This window comes from Lepisosteus platostomus, chromosome 4 (assembly GCF_059453375.1).
Source record: "Lepisosteus platostomus isolate fLepPlt1 chromosome 4, fLepPlt1.hap1, whole genome shotgun sequence".
Lineage (NCBI taxonomy): Eukaryota > Metazoa > Chordata > Actinopteri > Semionotiformes > Lepisosteidae > Lepisosteus > Lepisosteus platostomus.
This window is the reverse complement of record NC_142614.1, coordinates 47,400,462-47,421,442: the sequence shown is the minus strand read 5'-3', so window position 1 is coordinate 47,421,442 and position 20,981 is coordinate 47,400,462. Positions and strand designations below refer to the sequence as shown.

The following is a 20,981-nucleotide window of genomic DNA, read 5'->3' as shown; positions in this document are numbered from 1 at the left end:
ATTTTTTCACTTTTCTCCACTGTGTCTCCATTTGTGTCTTGTCTGCAGGTCCGATAACTCCCCTTCATCAGTAGCAAGGCCTCGCTTGGCTGGAGTCCCCTCCAGAAAGCTGATGGCTGCTTCGAGAGTGGAGTACAGCCCCAACCAAGGTGCTGACAGCTGGAGCTGCTGGCCTGTCATTTGTTTGAATGTGTTTGGTTGTGTGTATGAGTGTGTGCTGAGTAACCATCTGTGGGACTGGGCAAAATGGAAAGTAACCTAATCAGTACAGCTCTAGGTTTGAGCAGTACAGGACAGTAGAGGTTGAAACTTCCTGTCTGCTGGGACTCATTTAGAGTTAAAGAGATAAAGAAATAAAGAACTTGCCTATTTTTCTTCTTAGTCGGTTCTTGCATTTGCCCTCCTGGTGTTGAGGTTGGTGCGAGTGTCAGTGTGTCTGCTACTGTGGGCTGTGGTGTTGTGAGATTGGTGAAAAGGGTGACATTTCTGAAGGGTGTTGAGAAATTTTGACCTTGTTTTGCAGGGGTGACCTCAGATGTGAGTGAAGTGGGACAGCAACTGATCTATTCTAACGGGCCTGCTGAGCCTGAGGAGGACAGGCTGATAGTGGTGTCCCCTCCTGCTGCCAGACCCCCGGGCCGAGTGCCCCGCAGAGTGTCCAGAATCCCCACATGTGAGTCGGCAGCACCATTGGTTAAGATGTCACTAATGATAACAGGGACTGGTACCAGAGTTACATACTGTACAAAAGCTCACTGGTAACAAAAACTCTCTCATGGCCTGTAAAGAGGGATTTATTACAGACTTGATACTATTTCTTTCTGACATCCGACCTTCGTAACTGTACAAAACAAAAATAAACTTACCTTTTTATCCCTGATCCAGGATTCTCCAGCAGCATTGAAAAGAAATGTTATTATAACTAATAACAACTAATCTGTTTCAAAGACCTTTAGAACTCTCAAGGACTTGTGAACTGATCTGTAGACAATGGGCACAAATCAAGCCGCGCTAGAGATAACAGCACAACCCAGGATTTATTGAACTCTGAGGTGTGGCCATGCCAGTTCACATTACTGTACACATTACAGTTCCAGCTGTACCAACACACCAACAGATGGCGTGACAGAGTTTTGAGTATTGGGTGTGAAGTTTTGGTTCTGTAAGGCAGTAGATCATCAGGTGACAAAAGCTCACAAGGTGATGATATCTCCAGATTCACCGAGAAAACCCCAAGGAGCTCCTTCAGAGTAAGCAAACTCATTTGCAGTAGATTCTGGCCAGAATACAGGTGGGTTTTGTTTTTGTTAACCCCAGCAACTCTGCTTCCCCCACCCAGTTATCCCAGAGCCTTGCCAGCCCCAGGTTTCAGGGAAGAAAGGGCTCCTGAGGATGTCACAGAACAGTGGTGGAGAGGACTCGGACATGCAGTTCCTGAGCCCCACCAACCCTTCTGACAGAGAGAGAGGTGGAAGACTGGTAGTGGTTACAGTCAGGTTGATTTGCACAACTTGACTTCCATGTGGTGAAAGAGCAGGGGACTTGATGTAGTGTTTTAGCAACAATGGCAACTTGTTAGGAAGACTGCCATCCTGACTAACCACTACAGCCTTCACAGTAGACAAGCAGTCCTCACCCTTTATTCTTCTTAAAGGTGAAGTGGAAATATAGTTTCCTCTCAGAACGTTATGTTCAGACAGTATGTGTAAGCCCTGTCTGTGTTCTTCAGGTGAAGCCCAGGGAAGGACCTTCCCAGAGCTCCTCAGAGCCTCTCAGATGTGCTCCACAACCTGCCGCTGTGTATTCAGTGGGATTAAACCCGTGCCCCCGATCTCTAGAGGCGAAAAGCCCTTGCCCGACAGGGACCAGGGCATGCCCAGGGACTCCGGAAAGGCCGGCCAGACAGGGCGCCCAACGGAAAATAACCTGCAGGTTTATGGAGAAGAGGAGGCAGTGGACTACGAGGAGGTCAGAACACACCAGGGCCTTTCTTACCCACATATCATCATTTAAATGTGCAGAAAAAGGAAGGGATAAGAGCTTGCTTGTGTAGTTTTATTTGGTTATGTTCTTCAGGAGGTTTCAAGGTTTCATTCCCAAGTCTTTTCTATTTTGCTTTGCACAAAAAGTACAATAAGTTGTGCGAATGCACTGGCAGTGAGAGCCCAGCTGGGTTAGGAACTGAGAAGGAATGTTAAAGGCTTGTGTCTTTTGTGTTCTTCAGAGGCCGAACTCCCTCAGGTTCCTGCAGTACACTGTGGCAGAGGAGCAAGACTTGCTCAGCTCACCCCCACACAACTTCCTCGATGGCATCAAAGCCGGGTCAGTCCACAACAGCTCATGGCCCACAGACACACGCCACCTTTACAAATAACAACGCCTACAAAAAAAGCTGAAACAAAAAAAAACAAAATATACTAAAAGCAACAGTTAACTTAGTTCAGCTGCGTCAGCATGCGTAGGCTTCAAAGGAACAACTAAGAGATTTATTCCATGCTGAAAAGAGAAGAAAGAAAACACAAAGTTTCGGCTGTGGAGCCTTCTTCAGGTTTGAGTTAGTTAACATATTCAGAATGATGAAGTTGTCTGCTTGTGGATCATGCTGGCATCTTTTTCTTTAGTGGCTTTTACATGCTCCATAGCAGGGCTGTGAACATGGTGATTTTTTAATGTCTCACTGACAGAGAGTGTCCTATATTTACAATGTTTTTTGTACAGATTAAACTTTGTGGAGGGCGCGGTGAACATCACAACATTCTTGCCTGTGGGGTTGGGGATCACAAAATTGACAGCTCTGTTCCAGCTCTGTAAAGATAACTGTCAGAGCAGTGCTGATCGTTATTATTTTTTTCACTTTTGTCCTCTATGTCTCTGTGTCTTGCCTGCAGGTCCGATAACTCCCCTCCTTTAGCAGCAAGGCCTCGCTTGGCTGGAATCCCCTCCAGAAAGCTGATGGCTGCTTCCAGAGTGGAGGACAGCCCCAACCAAGGTGCTGACAGCTGGAGCTGCTGGCCTGTCATTTGTTTGAATGTGTTTGCTTGTGTGTTTGATTGTGTGCTGAGAAACCAGCCGTGAGACTGGGCAAAACTGAACAGTAATTAAACATTACAGCTTAGGTTTTGAATGGGGCAGTCTGTTTCAGTTTTTTCTTTTCTAGACTAGATTACTGCATTTCCTAGTCATTTTCTTGAGTGAAAAAACTGTCTTTGTCCACTGAAAACACAGTAGCTGTTCATTATTGCTGCCTACTGGGTCTTATTTAGAGATAAAGAAATAAAGAATAACACCTGCCCACATTTTTCTAAGTTGATTTTGGCATTTGTACTTCGGCATGAGTGTCAGTGTGTCTGCTGTTGTGGGTTTTGACAGGTGAAGGGTGTTGAGAAATGCGGACTTTGTTTTGCAGGGCCTGGTGAGCCTGAGGAGGACAGGTTGATAGTGGTGTCCCCTCCTGCTGCCACACCCCCGGCCCGAGTGCCCCGCAGAGTGTCCAGAATCCCCAGACGTGAGTCGGCTGCACCATTGGTTAAGATGTCACTAATGATAACAAGGACTGGCTCTGAAGGATAATTTTAAAACACAGACATCCCATTCCAATTGGTCAAATTCCCATGCATGAACACAACCTACTGTACGTGATTTCTTCTCCTATTATTATTTTCTGAGGAAAAACAGAGGAAAATTAACTATTAAGCTTTGATTCTTTGTTAAATTATGCGTTATGTGATGCATTATGTGATAGTTAGCCCACAGAGGAATGATAATATCAGATGGGAATGCAAGCTTTAACTAATCTAATGTAGTCAATGTGACTCTGGATCATGATGATAGACTGTGATAGACTCTGTGTCAACAAATGTGTAACTTTGGGAGAGATGTGATGTTTTTTAAGTCATAACAATTTGTTGGTATAATTTCTGAGCCTCAATTTGGTGTGTTGCTTTAAGTCTAATCTGGCTATTATCACATTATTACTTTAATATTGTTGTGTCCATTTCAGTGATGCCTATCAGACCATGTAATTAAATCATATATTCCAACTCACTAAAACATTGCTTTGGTCACTTTGCCTCTATAGGAGTGTTGGGGAGCTCCACTCGTGTTGCTTCTCATCAGAGCCTGATGTCGTGCCCTGGGCAAGGCATCAGCACTGGCAACACAAGTGTCGAGCCCCTGGCGCGAGTCTATGGGCAGGCAGTCCAACAGAACAGTTACCCCCAGGTCCAGGAGGTGAGTAAGAGGCCTTTATTTCTCTTTGCTTTGTTTTGAGTTTTTTACAAACAAAACTTTTGAGTTTCAAAAAATGCTCTGTAGGTCTTTCATTTTTGTGTTTCACCAATGTCCTAGTTTTTTTTAATACCTTCTACAGTATATTTATTTATAAACACTTCACATCAAGACATCAAAAACAATTTAGACATCAAAAACAATCAAGATTAGTAATAATGTCTCCATCAGCATATGTACTCTGTATACTGTAATGCCATAGCACACAAGTGTAACTACAGTATATTATGATCAAGTCCTGTCTACGTACTGACCTAATATTCACAACTATAGTATTTGAAGCCCTATACAGACAGTATTCTGGAATAGAATATTAGAGTATTTAGATATAAAAAATACAGCCTGGAAATGAATTGACCCAATAATAACAAACAGCAAAAATGTCTTCAGGGGTTCACTATATAGGAAATAATAATGATACAGGACTAATATGTTTCTTTTTCCATCTATAGTATATTTGGTATCTGACGGATTTGATCATTTTGGGACCGGCCAGATTGCTTACAATGATCAGACGCAGATATTTATCTCAGAAATTAAAACATTTTTACATTTTTGTAGACTCTGGTGGATAACTTGTGAAAGCCTTTAGCTTGCTTTTAGAAAACACCTATCAAATCCCTTGCATGGCACTTTCATCTATGTACTGTACTTAATTATATCAGCAGCATTATAGAGTTGCCGTCATATGGCTGTAAGTTATGTTACGGCAGCAAAATATAGAGGAAACTCAAAATAAAATGCAAAAAGGCTAGCCAGATATAATAATAATAATAATAATAATAATAATAATAATAATAATAATTGCTTACACTTATATAGCACTTTTCTGGACACTCCACTCAAAGCTTTTTACAGGTAATGGGGTCTCCCCTCCACCACCACCAATGTGCAGCATCCACCTGGATGATGCGACGGCAGCCATAGTGCCCCAGAACGCTCACCACACATCAGCTATCAGTGGGGAGAAGAGCAGAGAGTAATGAAGGCAATTCATAGATGGGGATTATTAGGAGGCCATGATTGGTATGGGCCAATGGGAAATTTGGCCAGGACGCCGGGGTTACACCCCTACTCTTTTCGAGAAACGCCCTGGGATTTTTAATGACCACAGAGAGTCAGGACCTCGGTTTTACGTCTCATCCGAGGGACGATGCCTGTTTATAGTATAGTGTCCCCATCACTATACTGGGGCATTAGGACCCACGTGGACCACAGGTTGAGTGCCCCCTGCTGGCCCTACTAACACCTCTTCCAGCAGCAACCTTAGTTTTAGCAAACTATGGAAGATATTAACAGACGTTCGGGAGGGATAACAATGACAAGTCAATCTCACACAGCTGTTCCTAATCACCAGCATTATAAAACTAGCTACATACAGTATACTGAACTCCAACACCTCCCTTCGCATTTATCTCAAACATTCCTCCTACACCCCATCTCCACCTTGCAGCTACCCCTCGGTTCACTCAAATGACTGGGGTTCGAAACTGCTTGTCTTATGGCCAGGAGGCTGCCTATTAACCAGATGGGTTAAACCAAATTTTTCTAGGTAGGTATTGCTAGCATTCACAAAACATTCAGTTCTTGGATGTTGTTGTCCCTAGTGAAATAAATGTTATGAACACAACTCTAATGGCATCCAATAATAATATTTATAAGACGCAGTAGAAAAATATATATAGAATTTATGGACATGTCTTTAAATTGTGTTTGTGTCTTTAATGATTGGGATTAGACTCTGAATATACTGTATGCATATGTATAATATTTTTTTTTTATAGTAGAATTTTTTTTTATACTGTACTCCCCCAAAAATACACACAACAGCAACCAAGTCCTGAGGGTGACAAGTAGTTACAAAAATGTTTTGTTCTTCTCTTTTTAGAAAACGTAAGTAAATTAAATCATATCTGTTCTGTCAATTTGTATGATATTTTTTTTACAATCCAAGTTGTTTATGCTACAGATGATATATTCTTGTGCAATTTAGTTTTAGCTGAGATCTGAGCAGTTCATTACTCTAAACACTATCCTTTCCTTTCCTTTCACTATCCTGTTCCCAGGGTGATTTTATTGCTGGCTACACAATTGCAATTTCTGTTTCTAATTTGCTAATACTGGCACTGACATTGATACTTGTCACGACCACCAGGCAGTCAAGACCAAATCGTAAGCGAGCTAATCAGCCCCAGCAGCGGGTGATTATTAACAAACGCCGCCGCACGAGTTAAACCACCTGCGCACACTCACTGTGCGGTGCGCACTGCTATTTAAACCATCTTCACCTGCTTCCCACTGCTCGGTATTGAGTCTACTCCTTGAGAGCTCTACCTGGCGTTTTTCCCCGTACCTCGTTTATTCTGGATTTTGGATTCCCCTTCTGCCTTTTCGACTTTGCACCTCGCCTCTCGCCTCGGACTGTCTGCTACCGGAGAACTTCCTGGATTACGACTTGCCTTTCGCCTTTAGACTACGACCTTGCCTCTCGTTTTGGTTTGTTCGCCTGCCTCATCTATCATCCGTGCCTGCGTCTGCACAGGATCCGTGTATCTTCCCACCAGGGATTCCTAACAATACTGACAATACATCAGTACTGTTTTTTTAGGTGGAGCAAGTACAAGTAAATGTATATGAATACTATGAATCACAATTCAGTGCTGTGAAACAATTTATGTCATGGGGTCCAACAGTAAATATTTCAGAGGACTCAAAGTAAAGAATTTTACCAGGATTAGTCCAGCTGGTCTCAAAACTGAGCTGGGCCAGGATTCCCCAGGGTTAACTTGTGCTTTTCTGTTATTACAGACACACAAGATGGGGCACGTCCAGGACCGGTGGAGGAGCGTGGGGAGTCTTAAAAAACACCTGCGCATGATTGGGGGGGATGGATCTGCAGAGGAGAGGGATAACATCTCTTTTCCCCCTCTGAAGAGTACCCCCCATATCGCAGGTCAGATCAGCATCTCCCACACATCTACACATCTACACTGATTTTCTTTCTCACTTTCTTCCACCACTTTCTTTCAAGGTCAGGTTTTTTTCCTTCTTCTAGAGCTTTTTTACTGATGCCCCGAGGCAGAAGCCTTTCACGATCTGCTTTTGTCAAATCAGTGGTGACCAAACTGATCACAGAACGTTTCCCCACTCTGTTGTGACCTTTAGATGAGCTGTCCCCTGCCCTTAAAGGGAAGACTAGAGATGGTCCAGAGCAGCCTGGGCTGCAATCCTTCTCTAGGCCCGAGCTGGCCCTCACCCAGAGCCTTCAGTTTCTGGCCTCTGACGACTGGTAGGCATAAAGCAGTACAATCAGCATCCACCTATTCCGTTTTCTATGAATACAATTCTGACTAGTGAAAATACAGACCTTGTTGCCCATAGCTCTATACAGTTAGACCTCTTTCCTTGTCCTGGTTGATGTATTTTTTTCCGTTCACTGAATTCAGGGAGAGGAAGGTTGATGGACTGAGCTTTATAAGGCGTCTGTCCCAGCATCACCCTGCCATCCTGATCAGCAGACTGCACGATGTTTCCCTGGCGCTCGTGCAGGAGGTGTGATCTCTCCAAAATATTAATTGTTCATTTGTATGATTGGTTTTCACTGTTTTTGTATCCATTCTGAACCATTCATATAGAATGGTTCAAGAGAGGGGCACAGACGAGGCTCTGCAGTGCTGACGGTGGTTTGCCTTTCCCCAGGTGAAGAACTTACGATCAGCTGTGTCTAGGATGGCAGTGGTGTGTCTGGGAGACGTGTTCACCTTCCTGAAGAGAAGGATGGACCCAGAACTGGGCAACACAGTGAAGGTGCTGCTAGAGAAAGCCGGAGAATCGAACACATTCATCCGACAAAGTGTAGACAGCACCCTGGACTGCATGGTGCAGAGCTGTACCCCTGCTCGTGCAGTCAACGCGCTGCTGAATGGAGGTCTGAGGTGAGGGCAGAAATATACAGAATAGAATAATACCCAGAATCTTAGGGTCTGACTTCAGAAGCTGTGAAGGGTCATTTACGTTTCATGGAGCTTGAAATCAAAGCATGTAATAAAGAATGTTTACTACAATGTTAATATCCATTCATTTTCTAACCACTTTCTCCAATTTAGGGTCATAGGGTAGCTGGAGCCTATTTCTGCAAACAGCGGGTGTAAATCAGCCCAAACCTTGGACTTGTCACCAGTCCGTTACAGGACAGACACACAGACACAGACACGTGCACACTCACACCAGAAACACATGAGAACACACAAGCAGATAGCACCCCAGGTCCGAAATTGAACCCATTGGACACTGCGTGGCAGCAATGCTAACCACTGCGCCACCATGCTGCCATACAATACTAACATACAGTACTTAAAAAAATATAAAAACAACATTAGACAGTTAAATATATTTTTTTATCATTTTAAAAGAAATCTGGTTAAGCATTGGAAAATGAGGTCCACATTGCCAATGGTTAGGTGACAGGTTGATATGGTTTCAATCAAAGTAACAGCTCAGTAATATACAATACAATGTTCTGTGTGCACAGTCACCTGAACTCTAGAGTGAGGGCGTGTATGGCTCATCACCTGGCAGACCTGGTGGAGAGGATGGGTGCACATAACCTCCCCAGGGATATCACCAACCGCATCCTGCCTGCTGCCACTCGGCTGGCACAAGACGCCTCCCAGGAAACCAGGTACAAGCTTGCTCTTTTCCTAGACGGGTAAGATGGTGATATGCTTCAAGGAGCCAGCTTTGCAACTCCTTGGTGCAATGAGTCTCATGCAAAGATTTGTCATTTCAGACACTTTGGACAGCGGTTGCTGTCTTCCCTGAAGCACCGACTTTGAGCAAAAGGTACTGTCTGTGGTCTGCAGTCCTGTATTTTACAGTACAGTTCTAATTTTAAAACAGAAACATTTCATTTCCTTTTAATTGAAAATGTAGGTCTAAAATGGTTAAAATCACAATCTACATTCACAAACACTTAATAGGGGACAATATACATCATTAATAGTCAGACTGTTTATTTTATTAAAATGAATAATACATGTAGTATGTGCTTTAGAAAGTTATAGAGTATTAAATATTGTAATATATTTCTACCAATGCATTTTTTAGGTTATTCTTTTACATTCATAGTACTAATCTGGAATATGTTTAGCTTCCAATGTTTAGCTTCCAATCGCTCACTAATTAAAAACTACTTTATTTTTTTAAATGTCTGTTATTCATAATCAGTGAATGAATTAAAGCAATAACTGAATTGTGTGAAAGATGAAAAATGAAAGTACTGTGGCAGGCCTGCTCTGGTACACCCTTAATTAAATGTAGATGGGCTGGAGCTTGAGGCTCCCAGTGATGTTGCTTGACTGATAAATGGACGTATTGTATTCCGTATGCTTCATGCACATGATCACCCAGCCATTGTCTATCCTGGTGCCAACTTCCACCTTTACCAACTCTCCCACTTTTGTGTCTGTTAGACTTCCACAGAGAATAAAATCAGAAAGTTCACAAAAAGCTGGATGTGAGCTGTTGACTAAGTGCACTGGAAGCAAGCGCTCTTGATGGAAGGCTGATTTCTAGAAAGCAGTCCCCAAAATGAATAAACCGATATAAGAAAACATAAGAGTAATATATGTAGAAAGAAAAGTCATTGCTTATTGCAAGACAGAAGTTAAAGATGCAATTGTTAAATGTTCTGAGCAGCCCAGGGCACAATACATAGAGGTTAGAAGAAGTGTTGTGCTGTTTTTTACAATTGGCTTTGTTAAACCAATATGCTAACAACAAAATCAGTTTGGTTTCTTTCAATTTGATTTAAAAATACAACTCAAATATCAAATGCTATATTAAATGTTTATTGCTGTCTTTAGTCTTAATCTATTCAAATTTATCGAAGAATAGATGGGGCAAAAGACAGGGTTTTTAGTGACAGAATAAATGTTTATATTTTTTATAGAACATTTAAGCTTGTCTGTCCTTCAGGTTTCATTACAATATGGGCTTTGTTGTTTAAAAACATGTTTAACAAAATATTCATCAGGAAACAATGGAGTGTGATGGGAGTGAGCATTTCTTTACAAAAATAATTTTTCTTTTGTTCATCTTTCTCACAGGGTTACTCCACCGTCCTTCGCTCTTTGCCATCTAGCACTGCCACCTTCACACTGAAACTGTCCAGCTACGAAGCCATGACTGCCCATGATCAGAACACCCTTCTCAGCCGAATGACAGGAGTGGCATGAAGCCTTCAGCCAAACTTGTTTGAACCAAGGAGTACAAGAAACTGTTTCACTCTTGAAAGCACCAGGCTCATACAAAATACAAAATGGGCTTTGTCTTTTAAGAAGGTGTTGAATAAACCTGCATTTCCTTTCATGTGTTGTCATCCATTTTGCTGCAGGATATAACCTTGGAAGCACACTAAACAAAACCTATGTACAAAACCTCTGACTAAGAGTAGGATAGGTGATTGTTATGGATAAATTAAGATGTACTGAACAAAGTAACATTTTACACACATCAATAAAAAATTCAAATTCAGAAGCATTGAAAACTACCCCAAGAAAGCTAGCGCCTTTTTCTTTCAGTCTTACTTCCACCATGGAGTCTTAGATCATGGTTGAACTGAATTTAACGGGACATATTTTAACATGGAGTGTTGCTAGGGCTGCAAACATCAGTACCTCTTCCAACAGGAGACACTTTTATGTTCAAATGCGGAACTTTGTGGGTCACAAGGGTCAGCTTGCAACCATTCTCGCCTCAAAAGCTGAGGAGTCCTCACGCGTCATTCTGTTGCGGTGGGAGACATGAGTGAGCACAGTGTCGTGTGTTGATGAGAAGTTGCACAAACCTAACATTTCCGAAGCGGTGGAATGGGCAGTACGGGAATAAATACGATGGTGGAGCGTTGATAGTGCTACGCCGAAATAACAGATTTGCAACTTTTTTTTAGTCAAGCAATACAAAAAAGAAAAAAATCTCCCACTCCTCCTCACTGAAGCATTCATCGCAGTGGCAGCTCCTCCACCTTCTTCGTCCCAAAACGCGACTCTAAACTCCACAAAAAAGATGAACGAGGTCGTATCTTGTAATTGTAATTGCATTTTCCAAATTCCCAGTTTGCAGATTGATAGGTCACGTGCTCAATCTGTAAAATGCCACACAGCAATCAGCCTGTCATCTCTGAACTCACAATTGCATTATTAAGAAGAGAGTGACGCATTGCTCAAGGGGTTAAAATGATCGTAGTTTCTCATATGTTATTACTTTAGCTAATGCTCTTCTCCAGGGCATATGTAAAAAAAAACATATTGTACGCCCGGTAATGGTCAAGAGAGTGGCAAGCTATTGCAGCAAAACCTTCCCGGATTAGGAATACCGCAGCAAAGCAGAAAGGTACCTAAAGATTTTAGGAGTAGTTACAGTAACCTTTAAGAGAAGTTGCTTTCACTGAGACTTTATCTGGTATAACATTAGGGTTTCACTATAGTTATACTAGTTAAAAATAGTCTGGTATACGTTTTTAAAAGTTATTTGATATGAAGTGTGTGTAACACAAGATCAGCAGGGTAGGGTGCCGAAAAAACATGCATGGCAGCGACAGAGTTTTATTTTTGTGCGGTTACTGTGCATCTGCAACCCTGCAACCTGGTAAAGGTCAGGTGAAGTCTGTTTTCTAAATTAGACTCCTATTTTCTACACTGTGTAACCAAAGTGGTAAAAAATACAATTTTTTACATTGGGTGTCGCAGGAAATCTCTGTCGATTTTCCGTTAAGATCAGCTTCAGTAAAACGTCGTGCAAACAGTGACCTTCTACACGCTACTTTGTGCAGAAGGTATGCAGAGGAGGAAGCACAAGAGCGCAAAGTCCAAAAAGAGCTCCCATTTTACTAATCTGAAAGCAACTAATTTGTTTGATAAAAATCGATGTGTATATAAATAAAGATGTTAATTTGTTCAGTTCAAGATTTGTAAAAACTCGTGGGAGGGCATGGGGGTGTAGCGACGCTTTCCAGCACGTGGTGAACCGATGCGACCGCCGGTGAGAGATGGGAGTCGCAAGCGCATCATTGGCTGAGGATCGGAGCAACAGAAACGTTTTTTCAAGCGAAGCAGTATCTTCATTCATATTTTTATAAATGGAAATACAAACATATCCAAAAACGATAATGAGTAAAAAAATGGGTGTGAATTCGAGCACTGGTCTTGTTACTTTTGGATGTGTGCTTACTTCATTCACCTACTGTAAGTCTGTTTCTGCACTGCTGAGTACATTTTGACGTTCAGTGTCTTTCAGGCAGAGGCGGGGGCATCATTGTTTTTTACAACCTTTTTTATAGTCTAAGTCCTATTACTATACCTCCTCCCTCTTCCTTTGAGTGTCTTGTTTTAAATGTTTCTATCCCCCAATCTACTATTATTGCCACAGTTTATAGACCACCCAAACCCAGTGGAGTCTTCTTAGGTGAGTTTGCTGATTTTATCTCATTCATGACCAGGTCTAGTGCAAGTGTTCACATTACTCCTATCCTGGAGTCCTTGCACTGGCTTCCAGTCAAATTCCGCATAGACTTTAAAATCCTCATGCTCACCTATAAGGCTCTACGTGGCTTGGCACCTCAATACCTGTCTGAACTATTATCGCCCTACTCCACACCTCGCAACCTCCGCTCTTCAAACTCTGCCCTTCATACTGTCCCCCAAGCCCATCTACATTGTATGGGTGACGGGGCCTTCTCCTGTTATGCCTCCAAGCTCTGGAACTCTTTGCCCAAGGATATCAGAGAGTCACCTTCTCTAAACTCCTTCAAATCCAGACTCAAAACCTTCTTCTTCAGAAAAGCCTTTACTTAACTGGTTCCATTCTTCACCCCTCTGCTCTTCTTAGTACCACCTTCCACAGTCTCCTCTATTGTTATTGTTGTATTGTTGTAATTGTAATTGTGTCTTATCTTGTGTATTCTTCTTATTTATTGTTGTATTCTTCTTATTTATTGTTATTGTCATCCTGTAAAGTGCTTTGAGAAGCACCTTTAAAGGCGCTATATGAAATCAAGTTTATTATTATTATTATTATTATTATTATTATTATTATTATTATTATTATTATTATTTCCAGGAGCCGTTTTTTTACACCAAAACCACACATCGTATTAAGAAAATAAGTCTTTCCCACAAGACTGTCAAAGAATACTATACTGAACATCTAGTAGTTCAAAACAGCAGCCAGTTCTGTCTAGTTCTATTTGTGCCAGTTCTTCTAGAAAACGTCACCCATGTCATGAAATACATACTCTGTATGCACAATCCGTATCTCTACTGAATTTCTTTATGACGTCAAAATACCTTTTTTCCTTCTTATGTTTTATCGTCCCACGAAATTAATTCCCTAATCACAATGTCTTTTCTTCTGATATTGCCAAGTTTTTGTCATCTCTACCTGGTTGTGTCGGACTTTAAGGCCACTTACATAAGCCTAAACGTACATTCATTCAGCACTGCATTCAAAACAAAATTTCCAATGAAAGAATACCTTTCAAAAATGAATTTGACCATTCCTGACACACTCTTTTGGTTTTGGCAGTGTTGTATTGTCTCTTCAGACTAATATTTGATTCAGAGAAGCAAATTTTCTAATCAAATGAGTGGAATATTGAGAAAATTGTCTTTGAGAAATATTTGAACCCTACCCTAACTATCAAATCCCGAAGCCAGGGTTAGGGATTTATTCCCATACAATGTAGACAGTTTATGATGGCATGACTGTGTTTTAGTGATGAAAGCATACTTAGGAATATAGTTCTTTCAATGTTTTCTAAACGTTTTTTTCTGACCTATATGGCTGTATAGAGTGCTTTGCCCCAAAAAGGAACGGTGTCTGAATTGCCCGACAAGCAACAGTTCGAAAGAACCTGATTTAACTTTCAAACTCTTGCCATGGGCTTTAAAATCACAGGCATGTTAACAAATTAAGCCAAAATGTATTAGTTGTTTCTTTTAGGCCACGTAAGCCTTAACTTACATTCATTATGTTAAAGGGTGGAATGGGCAGTACGGGAATGATTACGATGGTGGAGCATCGATAGTGTTATGCCAAAATAACAGATTTACAACTTTTTTTTAGTCAAGAAGAAATACAAAAAAGAAAAAATCTCCCACTCCTCCTCACTGAAACGTTCATCGCAGTGGCAGCTCCTCCACCTTCTTCATCTCAAAACGCGACTCTGGCTCCACAAAAAAGATGAACAAGGTCAGATCTTGTCATTGGAATAGCATTTTCCAAATTCCCAGGTTGCAAATTTATTTTAATTTGTATTAATAATCTATACTCTTCGAGTAAAATATTTTTTTCACCCAAGCATTTGTTTTCAATTAACCTGAACGCCATTTTCACAGATTGTGTCTCATGGAGGTCACGTGCTCAATCTGTAAAGCGCCACGCAGCAATCAGCGTGTCATCTCTGAACTCACAATTGCATTATTACTGAGAGAGTGACGCATTGGTCAAGGGGGTATATTGATCGTAGTTTCTCATATATTATTACTTTAGCTAATGTAGGGTGCTGAAAAAAACATGCATGGCAGCGACAGAGTTTTATTTTTGTGTGGTTACTGCGCATCTGCAACCCTGCAACCTGGTAAAGGTCAGGCGAAGCCTATTTTCTTAAGTAGACTCCAGTTTTCTACACTGTGTAACCAAAGTGGTAAAAAATACTGTTTTTTACATTGGGTGTCAGCAGAAATCTCTGTCGATTTTCCATTAAGACCAGCTTCAGTAAAACATCATGCAAACGGTGCCCTTTTAAGTGCTCCCATTTTACTATCCTGAAAGCAGCTGATTCGTTTGATTAAAATCGATGAGTATATAAATAAAGATGTAAATTTGTACAGTTCAAGATTTGTAAAAACTCGTGGGAGGGCAGGGGGTGTAGCGACGCTTTCCAGCACGTGGTGAACCGAAGCGACAGCCAGTAAGAGATGGGAGTCGCAAGAGCATCGTTAGCTGGAGAAAGGAGCAACAGAAAGGTTTTTTTAAAGCCGACATTTTTATAAATGGAAAAACAAACATATCCGAAAACGATAACGAGTAAGAGTGGGGTGTGAATTCGAGCACTGGGCTTGTTACTTTTGGATGTGTGCTTACTTCATTCACCTACTGTAAGTCTGATTCTGCACTGCTGAGTACATTTCCAGGAGCCGGTTGTTTTACACCAGAACCACACATCATATTAAGAAAATAAGTATTTCCCACAAGACTGTCACAGAACACTATACTGAATATCTAGAAGTTCAAAACAGCAGCCAGTTCTGTCTAAGGCCTGTTCTAGAAAACATGTCATGAAATACATACTCTGTATGCACAATCCATATCTCTACTGAATTTCTCTATGACTTCAAAATACCTTTTTTCCTTCTTATGTTTTATGGTCCCAATCAATTAATTCCCTAATCACACTGTCTTTTCTTCTGATATTGCCAAGTTTTTGTCCTCTCTACCAGATTATGAACAGTGCATGATAAGGCTTTCTAGTAGTCTCACCTTGTAGTCTGTTTTCAGATCTGACCTTAAGACCCTGGCAGTCACATAGATCTTATGATGTATTCTGTATATTGTCTTCTGTATATTGATTTATTTGGTAAAATTATCTCTCCTGAATGTGCACTTTCCAAAGAAACAATGTCTTCTGAAAACTGCAGTGTAAAATAAAGATTAATAATTGAGAATCTCTTTAAAAAAATAAGAGAAATAAAATACTGAAATATTTCGACATATACTGTTTTTCCACCATCTCTAGCTCAAATACATACTCAAAAATCTTGAAATATATCCTATACAAATTGATCATGCTAGTGATTCCAATACTTATTTTTGATAAATTTTTAATGCCTTGGAATTCATATCACATGGGCAATATCAATCGCCAGACAGGATTGTACTATAGGCATCTGGGTGTTTATGTTGATTCTTTAATGGTCAAATTAGAACAATAAAATTACAAACAGAATGTTTGGGTACAACATGAAGTGTGTAGCTTACTCCCTTCAGCATTGAGACTATACATAAGGTTTACAACATTAGTAAAATCGCATTTATAATACTGCATTCATTTTTATTCACCATACCTCTAAAATTACATTAGGTAATTAAATGTTCACACTTTTAAAGTTCAGTGGATTGGTGAATTCATAAAAATGAAAAAAGAAAAAACCAACCAAAAACAAAAGTAGTGAGAGATATTCCAGTTTATAAAAAACCAAGGAGTGTAGATGGGGTCAACCATTTTTTTGTAGCAAAAGAGCCGTAACTTGAAACTAAAAGAGAATTAATTCTTGAAAAATGCCGTGGTATTGATGCTTCAATAAAATGGCTGGGCTGCTTGTTACTTTGGAGAGCTGTGGGTGCTTTCAACAGGATTCCTAGTTAGGTGTCTTAAGGCCCAATCTGGGCTCCTTGAAGTAGCAGCTAGAAATGGGATCTATATACAGTTAGGGGTGGCTTCTCTTTGTTCTTCAGATTACAATCTGTATGTTTCATGTTGTTTTATAATCATCAAGGAGTTGACTTGAATTAACACTCCTCTTTTATAAACATGCTGCCTTTAAACTCTACAATTACCAATCAGCAAATAGACAATGTTAGCAGTAAGTACAGCCCCCTATTACTGTGTCTCCAGTTGTAAATTATAGAATAGAACTGCCTCCTTAGAGTGTGCTGCATTTTGGTTTATAAAATCATTAAGAAGAGATTCAGGAAATTCCATACAGGTCTGATTGTTTGTAATCCCATATTTTTCATGTTTGATTTATACATTCCATTACATCTGTCAATATGCGATGTTACTGTTGTAATGCTTGAGTTGAGTACTGATAACACATCACAACACTTTGAGGAGTTTTGATTGAGTGCCAGTTTCAGTACTCGTCATTTATAATGAAGTAAATCAGAATAGTTTGTAATGAAAACTGTGTTAAGTAAGTAGACTGGAACCAGTGATCTCTCTGTCCGAATTTTGACATTTTATTGAAATAAAGAGAAGTTTACTGTTTGGACTCTGTGGAAGAAAAGGATATTGCATAAGTTTCTACTGTTCTGCATGCAGTCCTTAGGTTCATGTTCTCCAAAGAAAAGAAAAGTGGGATTGATGAGCCCAAGACCTCTACTTAAATTAAATAGAAATGATCACTATATCAGCTAACTGTCAACATGTTTACTAAAAATGATCTACAGATTTAAATGTCTCTTGCAGTCTTTCTACTTAAAATATGTAAGGATATTATTAAGGTTCAATTACAGTACATGGAAAAGATAAGATATGGAAATTAGCAAAACGTGCATTTACTACAAAAACTATGCCAGTTTTCTTGAAATCAAACATTAAGCATTAACAAGCACTGAGAACTTCATTGTTCCTGCCTCTCAGATGGACAGAGATCCCTGGTCTCCCCAACCGAGTGGCTCCTCTGAGAAAGACCTGCAGTTCACTAGAACAATGAATATAAGTCAGGAAAATGCAAAACGTGCCAAACATTTTTGTAAGTACCTGATTTATGCTTCCTAGACTTTTAATTTCAAGATGAGTGATGAGTTGAGATCTGTAGTTATCACTGTGTGTACAGTCTGTTTTGAATTCTTTAGCTAATTCTGAACCCAGAGAAAAAAGAGTAATTTAGGTTCACAATTACTCCACCAAAATCATTCCAAACATTTCTGACCATGGTGTGGTAAAGGAAAGTGAAGTACATTTCCCTCCTTGTGTGAGGAAAAAGACATGTGCTCCAGGTAGGGAGTAGTCTGTCAGTAACATGCAGTATGTTGGCAGGGCTTGAGGAGATGAAGTGGGCTGTGCGTGCGCAGTGCTACAGCATATGTATGAAACACCAGGCACATTGAGAGCTCCCGCACGATTAGCAGTTGCTATAAAAAAAGATTTTCTGCTGTCCCTGTCAGAGCTGAGGACATGATCAAGAAAAATTGGAATCAGGACTTTATTAACAGAGCTTTGATGGGATTAACCTGCTTTGCCAAAGTGCACTGATTCTCATTATTGGTGTTTGTGTGGTCACCTATTGTGTTGATTCCTGGCTTTTCAATGCATCTGTCCTCTTCTGCTTCTATGTCTTCTCCCCCGTCCCAAACCCTCTCATGGCAAAACAGCAGCTTGGTCTGATCTTGTCATAAAGTAGAGAGTAAGAATATTCCTCTTCAGAGACTAATATTTACTGATCGGTCTATTAAAGCAATGCTTCTCAACCCTGCTTCTGGAGTGTCTTTTATTTTTCCTTCTGGCTGATCTCTAAATGATTGAGGCTGAATTATTCTTTTTATTTGGTGATTTGACCTTTTCAACCTGTTTCTACGTTTAGACTTTGGTTTCAAAGACTCGGCTACGGACATGTTATGCAAAAATAAAAACTGACAAATACAATTCCACCTACTCTGCCCTCAGTTTTCGTATTAAGTGGTAGTTGTCTTATTTGTGTCTTAGCATCTCTTAACAGGAGACAAAATGATGGTATGATGTTAGTTAGTATTTGGTGATGCCACTTTGTCAAAGACTTAAACCAGGTGATTTCAATCATTGTATCATACTGTAGACTGCAATGTGAATTTAATCTCAAAAGGTCCAATCACTTCATTCAGTCCATTACTTGAAATAAGGCAGGTGTGAAACTCAAAAACTGAGCATGGTATCCAACTACTTTTGAATTAGCTTAATCAAGAGCTCAGCTGGCATGGTGGTATTCCAGTACTGGGGATGAGTTTTTACTGAGTTAAAATCTGTAGAAACTTCAGTAGAATTTTCCTGGGTTCTTCCATAGTTTAGTTCCAAATAACTGAAAAAGTCTGCATTGGGATATACAGTAATTAGGAATAACTCTATGTAGATCGCTATTGCACTGGGGTTCCTAGACAAGTGTATAGATCTGATGGGCAGCATGGTGGTACAGTGATGAGCTGTACCACCATGCTGCCCATCAGATTGCTGTCTTCAGCACTGGGGCTCTTGGCTCACTTCCTGGTGTGCTATCTGCAACACTAAATTAAATAAAGTGGTTAGAAAATAAATGTGATCTAGTTGCTTTTATTATTTTTCATGAATGCCTTTCCTGAATTCTGTGAGAATTGCCCTGTGCTAACTAAAGCCACGCTTGTGCGTTCTTGCTGTTTCTCCAATGGAATCAAGCCTGTGCCGCCGAACACCCAAACCAGGCCTGTCCATGACACACGGCCTCAGAAATGTACACATTGCAGACACATTCAGAGCAATTAAAATTCTACCCTTACAGGTCAAAACGGTTGTGGTTTTCATAAACAGTGCACTGAAGCTCGTTTTCCAAGCTTGTAACTTTGTTTTTGCTTACTGCCACACAGGTAGCCTACTACTTTAAGAAACATCTTTTCTGTTTTTTTTTGTGGGGGCTGGAGTGAAGAGTGTTGATAAAATTAGCTTGTTGTTGTCCAAGCTGGCATCTTTTGTGATTTTATGTGCTTCAAAGCAGGACTGTGAACGTGGCAAGGGAGTGAACAGGGTTGACAACAGTGCTCGAACTCTGTGTAGCGGCAATGCTTGTTAATAAGACAGAATTAAGTGTTGCTGTGCTTTCCCAAATGAGGCCCCATCTCTCTCCATCGTCTCTATTCATGCAGGCTGATTTAAAGATGTTTTCTTTTGATAAGGGACAGCTCCCAAATGGGGATGCACTTAGCTAAGCCTGGCTATCATGATCAATGGTCATCCATTGGCGCCTATCTGTCTAGGGAGTGCCAAATGGACATCTGGACTGCATTCCTAGGTGTCAGGAGTAAGTGACTCATATCTCACCTTGATCAACCAATCAAGGACTGGTAGGGCCGAGTAACCCACGTGGGACTCTGATGCCCATTAAACTTTCAGCCAATGAACGAGCTGAAGTTCCTCCAGGTAAAAACAGGCAACACAGAGGTCCTGAGAGACTATTTCGAACTATTCCAGTAGGAGAATTCAAAGGAGAATTCCAGGGCAGGACGGCCCAGGAGCAGAAGGCTCCCAAGGGTAGGACATTCTCGCAGCGCGCCTCCTGACCATCCTGAGACTCAGCCTGGACAACCACAGAACAGCCAGTGTGTCCGAGTGCCAGAACTTTCCTTTGTTCTAAGAGTCTAGAGCGGAGGTTGCCAGAGAGTAACCAGAGGATCCACCCGAGGTTAGCACCAGCACCAAGCCTCGTGAACAGGTCGGAACTGTGGACAGCTGAATCACTATTCAGAACTAGCGCTTCATCAGGAACGAAATGGTCCTCTTCCTGACTTGCTGGGACCCACAGTCATCTCCTCTCCTGTGCACAAACTTTGCTAGTTAAAGCCAACACTAACTAGTCGGTCAGTGAGCATCAGCAGGGCACCATCGCAAGCCGCACAGCACAGCCTGGCACCAAGCCAGAGAGCCCGCAGGAGATCTGAATCCCCAGAGATTGGATGAGTATTCAACTTCAATGCATTACAGCTCGAGAATTCAATTGTTATCCCAACCAGTTGATATCAATTTAATTCCTAAGAGTTATGTACTTGTTTTCAGTATCTAATGTAGAAGTTATAACCAAGTGCATTTACAAAACGGTCTAAATGAATGATATACTGAACGTATGTCCTCTTGATATATGTATCTCTTTGTAACTAAATGAATATATAGCTTTTGTATTCTGATAACCCTCACA

The 20,981-nt window shown here is 40.8% G+C and overlaps 1 long non-coding RNA gene across 1 annotated transcript; it reads left to right on the top strand.

Moving 5' to 3' along the window:
• The first annotated feature begins 8,827 nt into the window (after window positions 1–8,827).
• On the top strand, window positions 8,828–10,656 carry LOC148673283 (uncharacterized). Its single transcript, XR_015936175.1, has 3 exons — window positions 8,828–8,968; window positions 9,077–9,129; window positions 10,395–10,656. It is a non-coding gene; the product is annotated as an uncharacterized LOC148673283 (long non-coding RNA).
• Window positions 10,657–20,981: the final 10,325 nt, after the last annotated feature.